This window comes from Castor canadensis, chromosome 6, assembly GCF_047511655.1.
Source record: "Castor canadensis chromosome 6, mCasCan1.hap1v2, whole genome shotgun sequence".
NCBI classification, from domain to species: domain Eukaryota; kingdom Metazoa; phylum Chordata; class Mammalia; order Rodentia; family Castoridae; genus Castor; species Castor canadensis.
This window is the reverse complement of record NC_133391.1, coordinates 103,982,187-103,996,774: the sequence shown is the minus strand read 5'-3', so window position 1 is coordinate 103,996,774 and position 14,588 is coordinate 103,982,187. Positions and strand designations below refer to the sequence as shown.

The 14,588-nt window shown below is 32.5% G+C and overlaps 1 long non-coding RNA gene across 3 annotated transcripts in view; it reads left to right on the top strand.

Annotated features, from left to right (window-relative positions):
* Window positions 1–14,588, top strand: part of LOC109695252 (uncharacterized) — a 220,695-nt gene that overhangs the window by 188,411 nt on the left and 17,696 nt on the right. For all 3 annotated transcript variants that reach the window (XR_012449116.1, XR_012449117.1, XR_012449120.1), the window contains one exon: window positions 7,765–7,834. This is a non-coding gene — a long non-coding RNA (uncharacterized lncRNA). The remainder of the gene's footprint in view (window positions 1–7,764; window positions 7,835–14,588) is intronic.

Below are 14,588 nucleotides of genomic sequence, written 5' to 3'. Positions count from 1 at the left end.
TATTGAAGTATTATTGATATATAGTAAACTCCACAGATTTTTTTTACTGCTTTAACTGCATTTAATTAGTTTTCATATGTTCTTTCATCATCCACGGATATACTTTTGTTATCTAAAGCAACATATAAAAATTTTCTGACAAAAGTGAGTATAATATACATAGTAAAAACTGTTTGTTGATAAACTGAACACTAAAACACGGTTCACCAAAATAGAGTTGACCTTACATTTTGATTACAATAATTTTTTGTTTGCCTTCCAAAAAGGAAAGCAACAAGAGTGAACAGTAAAGTTAAAAGTTTGAAAACTGCTGAAATAGTCATTGTAGTTTCATTGTTTATCATTTACAAAAATGCATGGACACAAAAAGTGATTCTTCTATTAAATATAATTTTGCCCATCTTTACTTAGATTTGAAATATCTAAGTAATATATCTTTAGATAGCTTTAGCCCTTATTAATGCTCAAAAAAGTGCCAAATAAATATGTATGCTGTACATAAAACCATGTGTTATCTTAGAATAGTCTTGCTATTGAAATAGGAGTTATTATAGCCTTTCTAGTGAAGACTGTTTTTATTAGCTTATTATTTGCCTTGATTTTGCAGTTCTAAGTTTCAAGTTTACTAATTCATACAAATGTCTTATGTCAAAAATGATTTAAATTATTGCTATGGTTAATCTGCATTTTATCAGAATATTCTCAACAAAAATGTCAGATTTCTATGAAAGGAATAAAATACCCAAGATAACATTATAAAAATGATTATTTCAGAGAAATTAGTGGCTTTTGTTTGTTTGTTTTCAGTGCTGGAGATCAAGCCTAGGGCCTCATGCATGCTGCATAGAGTTCTGCCACTGAGCTGCACCCCCAGCCACAATTAGTTCTTACTGAGCATTGAGGGAAACAAGTTATTGTGACCAATGTGTCATGACTTTTAAAAAAAAGTTTCTTCTTTCTTTCTTATTCTTTACATTTTAAATATAATTTTTGAAATATATTCAGGCACTATATAATAATTGGCATTTCTAAATTTCATACTTAGACATTTCAGAATATTCATAAAATCCATTAATACTAATGCAACACAGTAAATTGTGAGTTATAAATATTTATAATTTTTAAAACAGGATTTCTTGTTTTTGCTTTTTAATTAGCATATATTAATGGCGCAAAAGTTCTTCATTGTATTTCCATACATGCATATCATGTACTTTGATTAAACTCGCCCCCTCTATTGTTCTTTCTTATCTCCCCCTTTTAACCCAAATTTTAATGGTTTTCATTATTCTATTTCATATATGCATGTAAAGTACTTCAATCATAATTGCCCCCCATTATCCCTTTCTTTTACCTTCCCATATATTTCTAATTTGTACAAAAACTTGATATAGGAATATAATTTTTAATATTATTATTTTAGGAGTCATTAATTGTACAAGGGAGTTTCATTGTGAAAATTTCATAGATGTGTACAGTGAACAAGTTCACCTCCTCCAACATATTCCCTTCACCCCCTTCTGCTTCAAATAATTTTTGGTGGGCTTCACTATGCTATCTTCATATATATATATATATATATATATATATAATGTATGTATTCTGTCTTCATATGTATATGTGTGTGTAATATACTTTGAACCTATTCACTTCCTGATATCTTAAGCCAGGTTTGGTGGTACATGCCTATAATTCCAGCACTTGGAAAGTGGAGGCAGGAAGATTCTAAGTTTGAGGCCAGCCTGGATTACATAGTGAGACCCTGTCTCAAACCAAAAAAATAAAAAGATCTTTTAGGTTGAGTAATATTCACATTTATTTGTTTTAACAAACCATTTTTATAGCATTTCCAATTACACCAAAATTTTGTTTTAATTCCACCTAGATGTTTACATGGTATAAGTTTTGCTTGTTTTTTAAAGTATAGAATGTAAGAGGGTTAAATTGGTCTTTCCAACTTCCTGAAAATTATTATTTACAGACTTTATTGGAGATAGAGCATTTCTTTTTGCTATAACAAAATATTTTTAAGTTATTTATCTTCATTTTTAAACAAATGATTGATCAAGTAGATACTATCTTGATGGATTCTACTGACATAGTGAACCTGGAACACTGCTTTTGTGGTCTTGCATTATCTTCTCCATTGATAGTGATATGACTTGATAAATGTACAAAACACATTGTAAATCTGAAACCAATGAGTGGTAGAATAGCAGTTGGAAAACTTTGGTATTTTATGGTGTACATACAATACACCATACATATTTCTGCATGACATATTGTGAAACAATGAAATTTAAATTTAATAAATTAATAAAAAATTTTGAAATTGTGACTAAATTAGTAATGTATTATTTGATGTAAAAATATAATTAAGTCATGCATGACATATTGTGAAACAATGAAATTTTAATTTAATAAATTAATAAATTTTGATATTGTGACTAAATTACTAATCTATTACTTGATGTAAAAGTATAATTAAGTCCTATAAAGCCATCATTATTAAAGAATTAGTGACCTATAAAAATGATTTTTCTACAAATGTAACTATTTTACTTGTATTTTCCCCTTTCTAAATTCATGTAAACAGTTTGCAGAAATATACAGGAAACATTGCAATATAAGACCAACTATTAATTATTTAGAGAGTGGTATCCAATTTGTAGAATTTCTGGCCATTACATTCTGGGTGGCTATCATAATGTCACTTTTATCATCTTATCATTACTAACCAGGGAAAAAAGCAGAGAAATAAAAGAAACCACACACTTCTTAGTTTTATTGATCTTTGTTTTACGACAATATTCAATTTGGAAAGATAGAAATTGGCACTTGATGATAATCCTTTATAATTTTATCAGACCTATTTTGATATTATGGGGACAATATAGGGTATGTGTATGTGTGTAAAATAAAAACCCTGCCCCACAATAAAGCTAAAAAGGGAAAAGTAATAATGCATGTGTTTATAATTAGCACATTAAATTTGATCAGCAGCTGTGTAGTGACAAAAAGACCACCACTATTCTCAGTAAGGAAAAAGAACCAAGAGGTAGGATTTATTGCCAAATATAAAGCATGATTTAGTAAAGCAAGTTCTTTTGAATTTGGTCTCTTATCAGGTTAACCTTGAGAAACAAGGTTGGCTTAAATGCTCAACTTCTATGGCCCTGTTTTTGTGTGGTAATTGTTTGGACCTCTAGAAGAATATGTGAGAACCTTAGGAGAGCAGAGTTGTATAGTACAGTGCTCTTAACAGTGGATCACTAGGGTTTTGCTATTTCAACTGTGTTATTATTTTTTGATTGATTATTGTGAATAATTTGTTCTTCAAAATGGATTATAAAGTTAATTTTGAATACCTATATATTCTTCTTTTATAAAGATTGCCAACAATAGTTACAGAAGATGATTTATAAAACACCTTAATTTTGCTGAATTATTTGCTGCACAGTTATATGACTTACTCACAGAAGAATAAATGCTAGAATTTCAGAAAGATTCATGGCTTGTATTTTTTAAACCTTCTAATGAAACTTTTAATGTGACACTTAGCTTCGGAAAAAAATTGAACTAACCATTTTAAATTGATCAGTATGTATAGAGCTACTTGTAAAACATTCTAGGAAAAGGGTGTGAATACAAGCTTAGGCTTCAAAATCATACTGTAGGAAAGATGTTTAGACTTGATAGAAAACAGGAAAATATTTTTAAACCTCAAATTTTCTAAATTGCTTGGATCAAAACATGCTTCTCTTTTTTATTGATTATCTATCTTGTGCATTTGAAGAATAAGGCAGTGTAGATAAGTTATTCAGTCATTGTTTTTTTTATGTTCTCAAAAATGTTTCTATGTATGATAGGAAATAATTATTAATCCTAGCTATCCAGGAGGCTGAGATCAGGAAGATTGGGTTTTGAGGTAAGCACAGGAAAAAATGTTCATGAGACCCTCATCTCACCCAGTGCTTGGGGATTATAGCATGTACCTGTCAACTCAGCTATGTGAGGAAGCGCAAATAGGAGGATCCCAATCCAGACTGGCCTAGGCATACAGTGAGGCCCTATCTCAAAAATTACCAACACAAAAAGAGCTAGTGGAGTGGTTCATGTGGTAGAGTGCTTGCCTAGCAAGTGTGAGGTCCTGAGTTCAAACCCAAGTACCACCAAAAAAATTAGCAGGTCCAGTATAGATAATGATAAAGCTAGAATAAAAGATTTTGAGTGCTTTCAACATAAAGAAGTGATAAATGCTTAAAATGGTTTTCTTACCCTGAAATGGACATTACACAATGAATAAATATGTCAAAACATTACATAATATACCCCGTAAATATGTGTAATTTTTATATGTGAATTAAAAATTTTAAATGCAAATAAAATTTGAGGTAAATGAAAGAGGAAAAGATTTACTTTGTTTTAAGACACATCTGGTCATGACTGTGTTACTATTATAGCGATACAACTCTTATAAGATATATTCATTTTTGACCAGTTTCTCAATATTTCCTTGTGCTATTCATATTTATTTAAATAAATGGAAAAACAATCTACTCTTTCCAAAAAACATTTATTCTTCATAGTAAAATATCGTAATACCATTATTCAACTATTGTAAAACAGAATTATGCTACATAGCTGTTTCATTTACATGTCTAATTTATAAATTCTTTGAAATATTTATGTTCTTAGTGGATAGATCACAGAAAGGTTTACTAAAACATCTTCTACCGATTTTAACCTAAGTTATTTCATATTTTGTTTTGGGTGGTGTCCAATTGCAAATTCGTTTGTAACTTTTGTTTTGTAAAACAATTTAATCATGGCATTTACATCATTCAGAGTCCAGTTAAGCTCATTCTACAGTATGTTAGGAAAAAAGCACACTGACATGACAAACACAACTTTTGCAGAAGATTTTTAGGTTCTCTCCTTAGAAGAAATCTTACTTCCTCAGAGATATAGAAAATAAGACTGGCAAGAAATTTCTCTGAATTAAAAAAAAAAGAAACATGGCGAAAAGATAAAGTAATAAAGGGTGTGAATACGATCAAAGAATATACATGTATGGAAATATGTTATGCTAAATAAATGCTAATAAAAGTTGAAAAAATGCAGTCAATTGGAAAAAAGCAAATAAAAAGTATTGCACTTAAGACTGTTATATGTAATCCCAACAATTTGGAACAGCATTATAAGATAGATGACATATCAGAAAGTACATCTCTTTTATAATCTCATCACAGCAAAGAAGCACAAGCATGTAGCTGTACTTTAACCAGAGCGATGGAGAGAGGTTTATTTCTCTCTTATGCATGCACAGATTAGAGGAAGCCTCATGATAATTTTAGTTTACTGATCATAGTTTTAACTGTAGAGCGATAGAAGGGTGTGGAGCCTTGGGGTGGATAACATCTTCTGGTTGCCTTTACCACAGTCAGTGTGGGGGTGCTGGGAACACGAAGAACGAGTGGTACACCGACTTTGGAAGCTAGCCAGTCATGGCCATTAATTAACTTGAATGACTACTTTTCAGAATTTGTGAGGTACAAAGTGCTTCAAGTTTCTAGAAAATGAAGGCTTCAAGCTAAACTCTTGTGTAGTTTTTCAGTCAACTCTTTTAAGTATTCACAAATGTAGGCATTTCAAACCTATCTATGAAACAGGAGTATTTTCTAAAAATTGAAAAGTGGGCTTCATGTTAGGGAAATTGTAACACATGAAAGTCTGCAGTATGCACAGTTAAAATGACAAAAAAGAGAAATTTCAGACCCCAAACAGATTGAATAGGTATTATTTTATAAGGTAGGAAATGAATTTGTGGACGACTTTGGAAAATATTGGATGCGAGGGTCTGACAAACACCTTATCCAGGAAAAGGGGACAAGTGAGTGATCATGATGACTGACAATGCTGTTTCTCACTGAAGGAAGGTGAAGGTCTTCCTGAGATAAAAAAAAAATCATCTCAAAAAAGAGGGTGATGGTCTTGCTTTAAGACAATGGAACTTAATGTGTATTGCTGTTAAACAATGTGGAATGGGTATGATAACTTAAATAGAATAAACTGCACAATAATAACTAATTATCTTTGTAGGTATTATAGCCTGTGACTAGAAATGTTATTTCAAACAGAGGCTATTTGTATTATTCATGAAACAATTCATGATCTCTATAACTACGAGGCTATTGATTAGTTAACATGACTCTTAATACTTGAAATAAGTAGGATTATCAAAGTCACAACCATTTTGTCTCTCCAACTGTAGAAGTCATCAAACTAAAGTTATCTCAAGACCAGCATGGGTATATTCTAATGGTTATTATTTTGTTTAATTGTCTTATTATAATTAAAAGCTTACAAAATAGCTCTTTTAAATAGTGGCTTGACATTTTCTTTTTTTTTTTTTCAATCTTTTTTTTTTATCCTTTATTTTTTTTTTCATTTTTCTTTTATTATTCATATGTGCATACAAGGCTTGGTTCATTTCTCCCCCCTGCCCCCACCCCCTCCCTTACCACCCACGCCACCCCCTCCCTCTCCCCCCCCAATACCCAGCAGAAACTATTTTGCCCTTATTTCTAGTTTTGTTGTAGAGAGAGTATAAGCAATAATTGGTTGATTCTATAATAGAAGTTCTTTGTAGATACTACCTATTAGTAACATGTTTTAGCTTAAAGATCAATACATTTGGCAATAAGTTTGTTTTCCTTCTTTGCTGAGATGGAAAACTTAAATACCAATATGAGATGACAAAATATTTGATGAAAGTACAGTTATATCTTTATAGTGAAAGAGATCTCAGGTCAAATTAAAGCGAATGGAGGTGGGCAGATATTTGGGAACAATGATATTGAAATTCAGCTATCCATGGTGGGAGTTAAATCTTGGTGATAATCAAGCATGCCTCTAGGGACCGCATTCCAAGGAAGGTGGCAAGATAGATGAGGTGAAGAGGGTGCAAATTGCAAAGACTTGTTTTCTAATGTGGATTTTATCTTCTATTTATTCAAGAAAACTTAATTGAGCATTTACTAGTTACCAAGAGATTCATAAGCAATATAATCCACAGGTGATTTAGACAAATTTTGTAGCTTTAAAGAACTCTTCTTCTTGAAGAGGAATGAATGATCATATGCAATTTAATAAATATTATAGTAGGGGTATAAACAAAGTAATAACTTATCAAATAGTGCAGTTGTGAAGGAGGTGGGTACATTTCCATGAAAAGAAGAAGAGCAGGTTTCCATAAGAGGAAGGGGAAGGGGGAAGGGAGATGGGAGCGGAGTCAAGGAAGAGGCCAGTCTGAAAAGCTGCAAAGGCTGGATTGCTGAGGGTTATTGTCCTCATTTCTGAAGACATTCAGTTTGACCCAGTAGACAAGAGGAAATAATGAGAGAATTTTAACTTAGAGTGGCATGATCAGAATTTTATTTCAAAAATCTCTCCTGAAGCAATGTAGAAGAAAGGTAGAGGCAACAGATGGAATTCTGTTAGGCAGTTATGGAAGACGATGAGGATCCTGACCAGATAACATGGAGAGTAATCAGAAGGAAATAAAAAGTTAAGATTGAAATTGTGATGATATGAGTGGAATTAAGATAAAGTATGAGATCTAACTACCAGACATAAGGCAGAGTTTAGAGTAGAGATAATATTTCAAAGTTTTTGGCAAAGGGACTAGATGGATAATGGCTACTAACTTCTTGTGTGTACAAACAGCAAATGTGTATAACCCTTTCTGTTTTCTCTTGCCAGGATTATATCTTAAGGATATTTTGGGGTAGTATGCATTCTTGGGGAAGTTTACTCTGAAATATATTTAAAGGTAAGTTATCAGAAATAAAAATCACCATCTCTATGTCTTTCTTTTATTTTTTCTCACTCTCTGTGAACTGTAAGTACCAACACCAAGTGGTACTAACCTTTTGTGTCAGGGGAAAAGACATTTTTCTTTTTAAGGATTTCAGATGCCTTATGCAATCTTAATATGCTTTGGGGAGAACAGAACTATTTAAACCTTATATTATTCCATTAAAAATTATGAGTCAATAAGGCAGAATGTATTTTACAATTTATGGCTCCCTGGAAACATTAGAATGAATCTCTCAGGTCAGGACTTGGTAGTGGAGTATGGGAATTTTCTATGCCTTTCAACATTGAAGTCCATGACTTTTAGTCCAAGTCACTATTCAAAAGGAATGAGGGCTATTTGCTATTTATTTTGTGAAGTGCAGACAGTGGATTAATAAATGAATGAGGTTTTAGATAATTTGATTTAAAAAACCCTTTTATAGGTAACATCAGGCATACATTAGATACTGAAGAGAATGCTGTTTAAGGTAAAAGGAAGATGTGCACATGAAACTTATCACTGAAAAATTCTTTTGGATATGTTTAAGATCTAAATCTATAATCATATGATATATGATAGTTCTGGGAGAGGGAAGAGAAAGGAAAGAAAAGAAATTCAGGTTGGATGGTATAGGCAGTATAATAATTAGTTTGCAATTAATATATTTTTATAAGTTAAACCCAAAGTTAAAATGCGCATCAACTTCATAGAAGGGAATAAGGAAGAATGTGTGTTGTGTGTGTGTGTATTCACACACACACACACACACACACACACACAGAGGTAAATATATTTCTCCAACATAAAGAGCTCAAAATTACTAAATAATCAAAGGGAAAAATATAAAATATAAGAGAAAGTTGGAAAACCTGGACAAGAAATTAATATCCTGTGCATGGGAAATATTTTATTTTAAACACTAACAGAAAATATGTCCAAAGAATCATTACTCCAGGAAACATCTATAAAATGAATATATTTAGAGATTCACTACAGTTTAATTTGCATAGATATTTTAGAGAACTCGAGTAGTGTAGGTGTGTCCCTAGGTTTTTATTTGCTGAAATGAAGTATGAATAGACTTTCTTCAAGTCTCTTTTTCAGACAGTATTTGAATTGAGGGTAACATTTTACCAACTCTGTAAGGAAAGACTGAAGGCTTGAATCCTGACATCAGGAACAAGAAGAGTTCTTGCTTCCCCAATACACCAGTATATGGACTGGCCAAATTCAGCTTTGCTGGCAGAATTATGTTACCCTGCTAGAGTTTGAATTTGGAATGTCTTCCAAGGGCCTATGTATTAAAAGCTTGATCTCCAGCTTGGTGCATTTGGAAGGTGGTTGAAACCTCTAAGAGATGGGACCTTGTGGGAGGTCTTAAGTTAGGAATCATGGCCTTGAAGGGATAGTGGAACCCTGGCCCCCTCCTACATCTCTCCTTTGTTGCTGGCCATTTGGTGAAGAGGCTTATCTTCATTATCCACTGCCACCATAGGTGTTACCTTGACACACAGGCCCCAAAACAAATAGGGCCAACAGATAATGGACTGAAACCTCCAAAACTGTGAGCCAAAAATACATCTTTACAGTTTTTAAGGTGATTATCTTAGGTATCTTGTTACAATAAAGAAAACATGACTAATATATACCCTATAAAGCTTTGGGTTGGTTCACATTAATGAAACAAACATTGGTTAAAAAGTGAAAATAGCATTTAGATTTGAATCATTCTGTCTGGATCTTTAACGTTGGAAGCCAGCCTAGGTCATAGAGTCCTTCTGCTTCATCAGACTAGTGACTAACATAAATAACCTTCTTGGTCCCCCCGCTTTCCCTACCTTATTCCATGGCTTCCAACTCAAATATTTGCTTTCTCATCAAACTGACATCTAAGTATCTCACTTATCAAAACTCTAATACTGTTTCTGAAACCTTCTGAATTCCTTTCTCAGTTTGCATCGTTTTGTTTTGTATTTGCCTTGCCTCTCCTATGTAACGTTTGGCTCTCCTTCCCCAGTTGGTTGGTGTAGAGCTCTCTATCCATGCTCCAGTTTTTCAGAAGCTAGCCCTGATCCCTGTCTACCTAGAGAACATTCTCATAGTTCATCGTCATTCCTTTTAGGCAGGGGATTGGGAAATCACATAGTTTAGACATTGTCTAAAGAGATCTCAATGGTGAAGTTAAACACTAGAATGATAGTGAAAATTCTACCATTTGTGAAAATCCCTGTAAAAGGGCCAAAAGATAAATATGATCAGTTTGAAAATTTAAGAGATTATCATAGAGACTGTTCATTGTATCACGTTGTTCCAGTATATTGAAACAAACAAGCATTACACAGACTGTATTTAGTGTAGACCAGTAGTACTGCACTGTATTGTTTAAGTCCTGAAATGTTTTTTAGAGGTTATAGTTAAGAAAACATATTCTAAAGGAATGAAATTAATAGTTTCAGCTAAATGGTTTAGGAAGACAATGTCCTCTAGTAGGGACAGGAATAAGTGTATGTATTGTAGCTGTTAAAACTCAAAGGTTAGATGACTGATAAGAGCACATAGTCTGGAGGCTTTTGCAGTTTGGGTTCATGCTATCAAACTCTGTAAATGACACCAAATGGAGCTGATAAGAAACCTTAATGGACCTTTCATATCTGTATGGTATGAGGACATATACCATGTATGGTTCCAGAATTGTTACCTATAAGACTTCATTCTGATAACTTAACTTCCTGTCAAGTGATATGTTGCAGAAGCTGCTTCCAGTTTCTCATGTCTTTGACTGCAAGATTTTCCATCCAAAATGTCATTTTTAAAGTGGGTTACCACTATATTTGTTGTTTATTTTTATTATATATAGAAAATGTAAGAAAAAATAAATAACAAATATATTGGTTAAAGAAAATGCATATCTTATATCTATGACCTTTTTTCTTTTCTCCCTTTTTATTGGCATATATTAATTACACAAAATAGTTTAATTATGACATTTCTTTACATGTATATAATGTACTTTGATCATATTCACCCTCTCTACTATCCTTTCTTGTTTCCCTCCCTCTCCTTTCTTTTCTCTTCTCTTTCCATATCCCTACCCACCCCAGACTCCACATATGAGAGAAAACACGCCATACTTGTCTTTGAGGGACTGGTTTATTTCACTTAACATGATGATCTCCAGTTCCATGCATTTTCCTGCAAATGACATAATTTCATTTCTCTTTATGGCTAAGTTAAAACTCTATTGTGTATATGGACCACATTTTAAAAATCCATCCATCCACGGATGGGCACCTAGGCTGGTTCTTTAATTTTCCTATAGTGAATAGTGGTGCTATAAACATATGAAAATATCTCTACAGTAAGCTGACTTCAATGTTTTTTTGGTACATACTCAGAAGTGTAAATCAGAACTTATAAAGATAAAAACAGTTCAGGAAACTTTCCTTTAAAAACATTTCATCGTGTGTTAATAGTCTGCACAATTTTTTAAAAATAAAGTTATGTCCTTTTGAAATCAACACTCAACTTTGGAGAACATATTCAAATACAGCCACATTCATATTTTACTTTGTCCTTTAGAAATCTTATTTTTTTCAAAGGCCTACAAACTTGTATGCAGCCCTGATCTTTTTCTGTTTCTTCAACTGTATTTCCATCTGAATGACAAGTCTAGGGATTTATATCTCAAGCTAGATATTTCTCCAACCTATTCTTCAGATTTTCTTCAGTCACTAAACCCCTCCATATTATACTTTTCTAAGCCATCCCCCCCTTTTTTATTATTGTTGTACTGGGGGTACATTTTGACATTTATAAAAGTTCTTACAATATATCATAGTTGAATTCACCCTCTCCGTTGTTATTCTTTATCCTCCCTACTCCCATTTCTGGAATAGTTTCAACATGTCTCAGTTTTCCATTTTCATACATGAATACATAATACTTCTACCATATTCTCTCTCTACACCTTTTTCTTATATCCTTACTCTCATTGGTACCAACCCACAGACAGGACCTGTTTTACCTTCCTGTTCTCCGTTTTTGGAGAAGACATTTTGTTTGCATAAGATAGCTGTGCAGGGAGTTTCATTGGGACAGTTCTAAGTATTTATGTATTATAACCTGAATTGGTTCATCCCCTCTATTTTTCTTCTTTCTACCTTAGTCCCCTTCTTATGGTGATTTCAACATTTTTAAAAATTCTATATTCATTCTTGTATAGAAAGTACATCAACCATATTCACCTTTTTTTAAATTGTTGTGCTGGGTGGGGGTACATTGGAGCATTTACAAAAGATTTTACAATGTATCAACATATTCACCTTCTTAACTTTCATCTTTTACCCTCCCTCTCTTGTTAGTGACCTCTCCTTAGTGTGACCTGTTTTTCATAATATTGCTTGTATTTGTACTGGACCTATATTCCACATTTGAGAGAAAACATGTGGCCTTTGGCTTTCTGAAGCTGCTAAGCCATTTTTTTGTTGCCACTATCCCGTGAATCATTCATTGTTGAAGTAGCTTTGCCTCTTTGTTCTTCCTAGTTCTGTTTCTTCACTACTGTTTAATCATTTTCATGAGTTTCTATGACTTGTCATTTCCTTCACTGGTGCTTTTCACATTTGTCCATTTCCTTCCATTCTTACTAAGTAGAAATGTTCACATTTCTAGTAGTACTTTCATTTACTGCTTCTACTAGATTGTAAAATCTCATAAGTTTTATTATGTGTCAGTGCATTTTGCATCCTTCACTGGAATTACATTGATAGCAGATGCTAAGTAAATGCTCATGAAACAAACAAAAGCAATTTTTAGGAAGAAATGCTCTAAAAAATTAAATTCATCACAATTGCATCTGGTATCACACACTTAAGATAATCAACAACTAATTGCTTGGTCCCTTTCACAAACCCAAGCAAACAATTCATGTTTATATAGTGTATGTCTGACATTATAACCAAATAACATCACTCATTCTTCAGACTTTAGGATAGCTTACAGAAAGACACTCATTCAAAGTTGGTGGATGGTATCATGCTTGATAGTGATTTCTTCTTCTGTAACTATAAACTAAGTAGTTACTTGTTTTACAAAGACGTGCCTTGGTTTCAATTATGTTATCTCTAAATTTAATTGGTATATTCTTTCCCTTATTTAGGGTGACTCTAAGGATCATCATGCTTTTTATTAGTATTGAATGAAAGAGACTAAAACCAACCTTTTGAACTCCATCAAACTTTTGCTTAAATTAGGACGGTTACATTAATTTTAGAATATACGATTTAAAATACCCCAAAATAAATATGTAACTCTATATGCAAGAAAAGTTTCTCTTAAAAAAGCTTATTAAGTGTGCTAGATTTCATCAAATTATGGTCTTATCCTGAAATATAACATATCATAAGTTAATTAAAATCAACTATTAAAACTTAATTGCCCAATTTTCAGTTTAATAATTATTTTCTTAGCCTTCTTGGGCAAGTTGCATTATTTACCTCTGTCTGAATCAGTCTCCTAATTGTTGATCTGATAATAGCAAGAGTTGCTTCACAGATCTATTGCAGAAATAAATTATTTCATATATATAATACAATTTTAAGCTACAGAGTGATGTAAATATGGTTCTGTATACATATGCTTATGTAAATATTTTTTTTTTTTTTGCTCACACATCTTCTTGCAAGTCTTTTGTAAAATCTTTGACCTCATTTTGCCGTAAACTCTCAGTCCATTGGCATTGGATCTTTGGAAAGACTGCAGAAGTTCACATGGTCACATGGTACCCATCCCTTTAGGATGAATTTTTACTATATCTTGAATGTAGTTGTAGAGCTGTTTTTCAGCTGTGTGCATAAGTGCTTGTGATTACAGAACATATATTATGTTAAAGCTATTACTGGATTGTGTCTCTTTGTGATCAATGAGTTATATATACTGTAATATGCCTATTGTCTTGTGGACAGAGATACTTGAAATTTTTTTCTTTTAAAATGAGAAACATTCTGTGTATATATGAAGACATCACAATGAAATCCATTTAAAAAGTTGCAAGAAAGTTAAAAATGAAGGGATTATGTTAGGAGATGAAAAAGAGTAATAGATGAGTATGATTAAAATATGTTATATGTATGCATAAATATCACAATGAAATGCCTTACTCTGTATAATTAATATGTGCCAATGAAAATAATTTGAAAAAAATGAAATGGGGTCCTGGTACTTGAAATACTTGGAAACAATTGATGCAGTATACATATATCAAAGAGGAACCACTCTTCAGTGTTAGAAAAATTGTGAACTATTTACATATAATAGATTGAGAAGCATGCTATTTTATTTTTGCTTATGAATGTCTATAAAGAAAGCATTCCGTTACATAATGGCCTATATATCTCATGACCTCTAAAGTCAAATTGAAATTATTCATTTGTCAAAAAAGCCTTACTGGGCTGGTAAAGTGGTTCAAGTGGTAAAGTGCCTACCTAGGAAGAGTGAGGCCCTGAGTTCAAACTCCAGTCCTGCCAAAAAAAAGCCTTACAGAGTAAATATACCAATAAAGGACAAACTGCAATTAAAATCATAGCCTCTATTGGGTTACTTTAGAAATAATGTTGGCTAAGGAACTGGTACAGTATTAGAAGCTGCTGGCCGGCACAAGCAAAGGAAATAATTATTATATTAAAAATCACAGTTTTTGAAACATTTGTTTCTCATCTGGCATCAAATA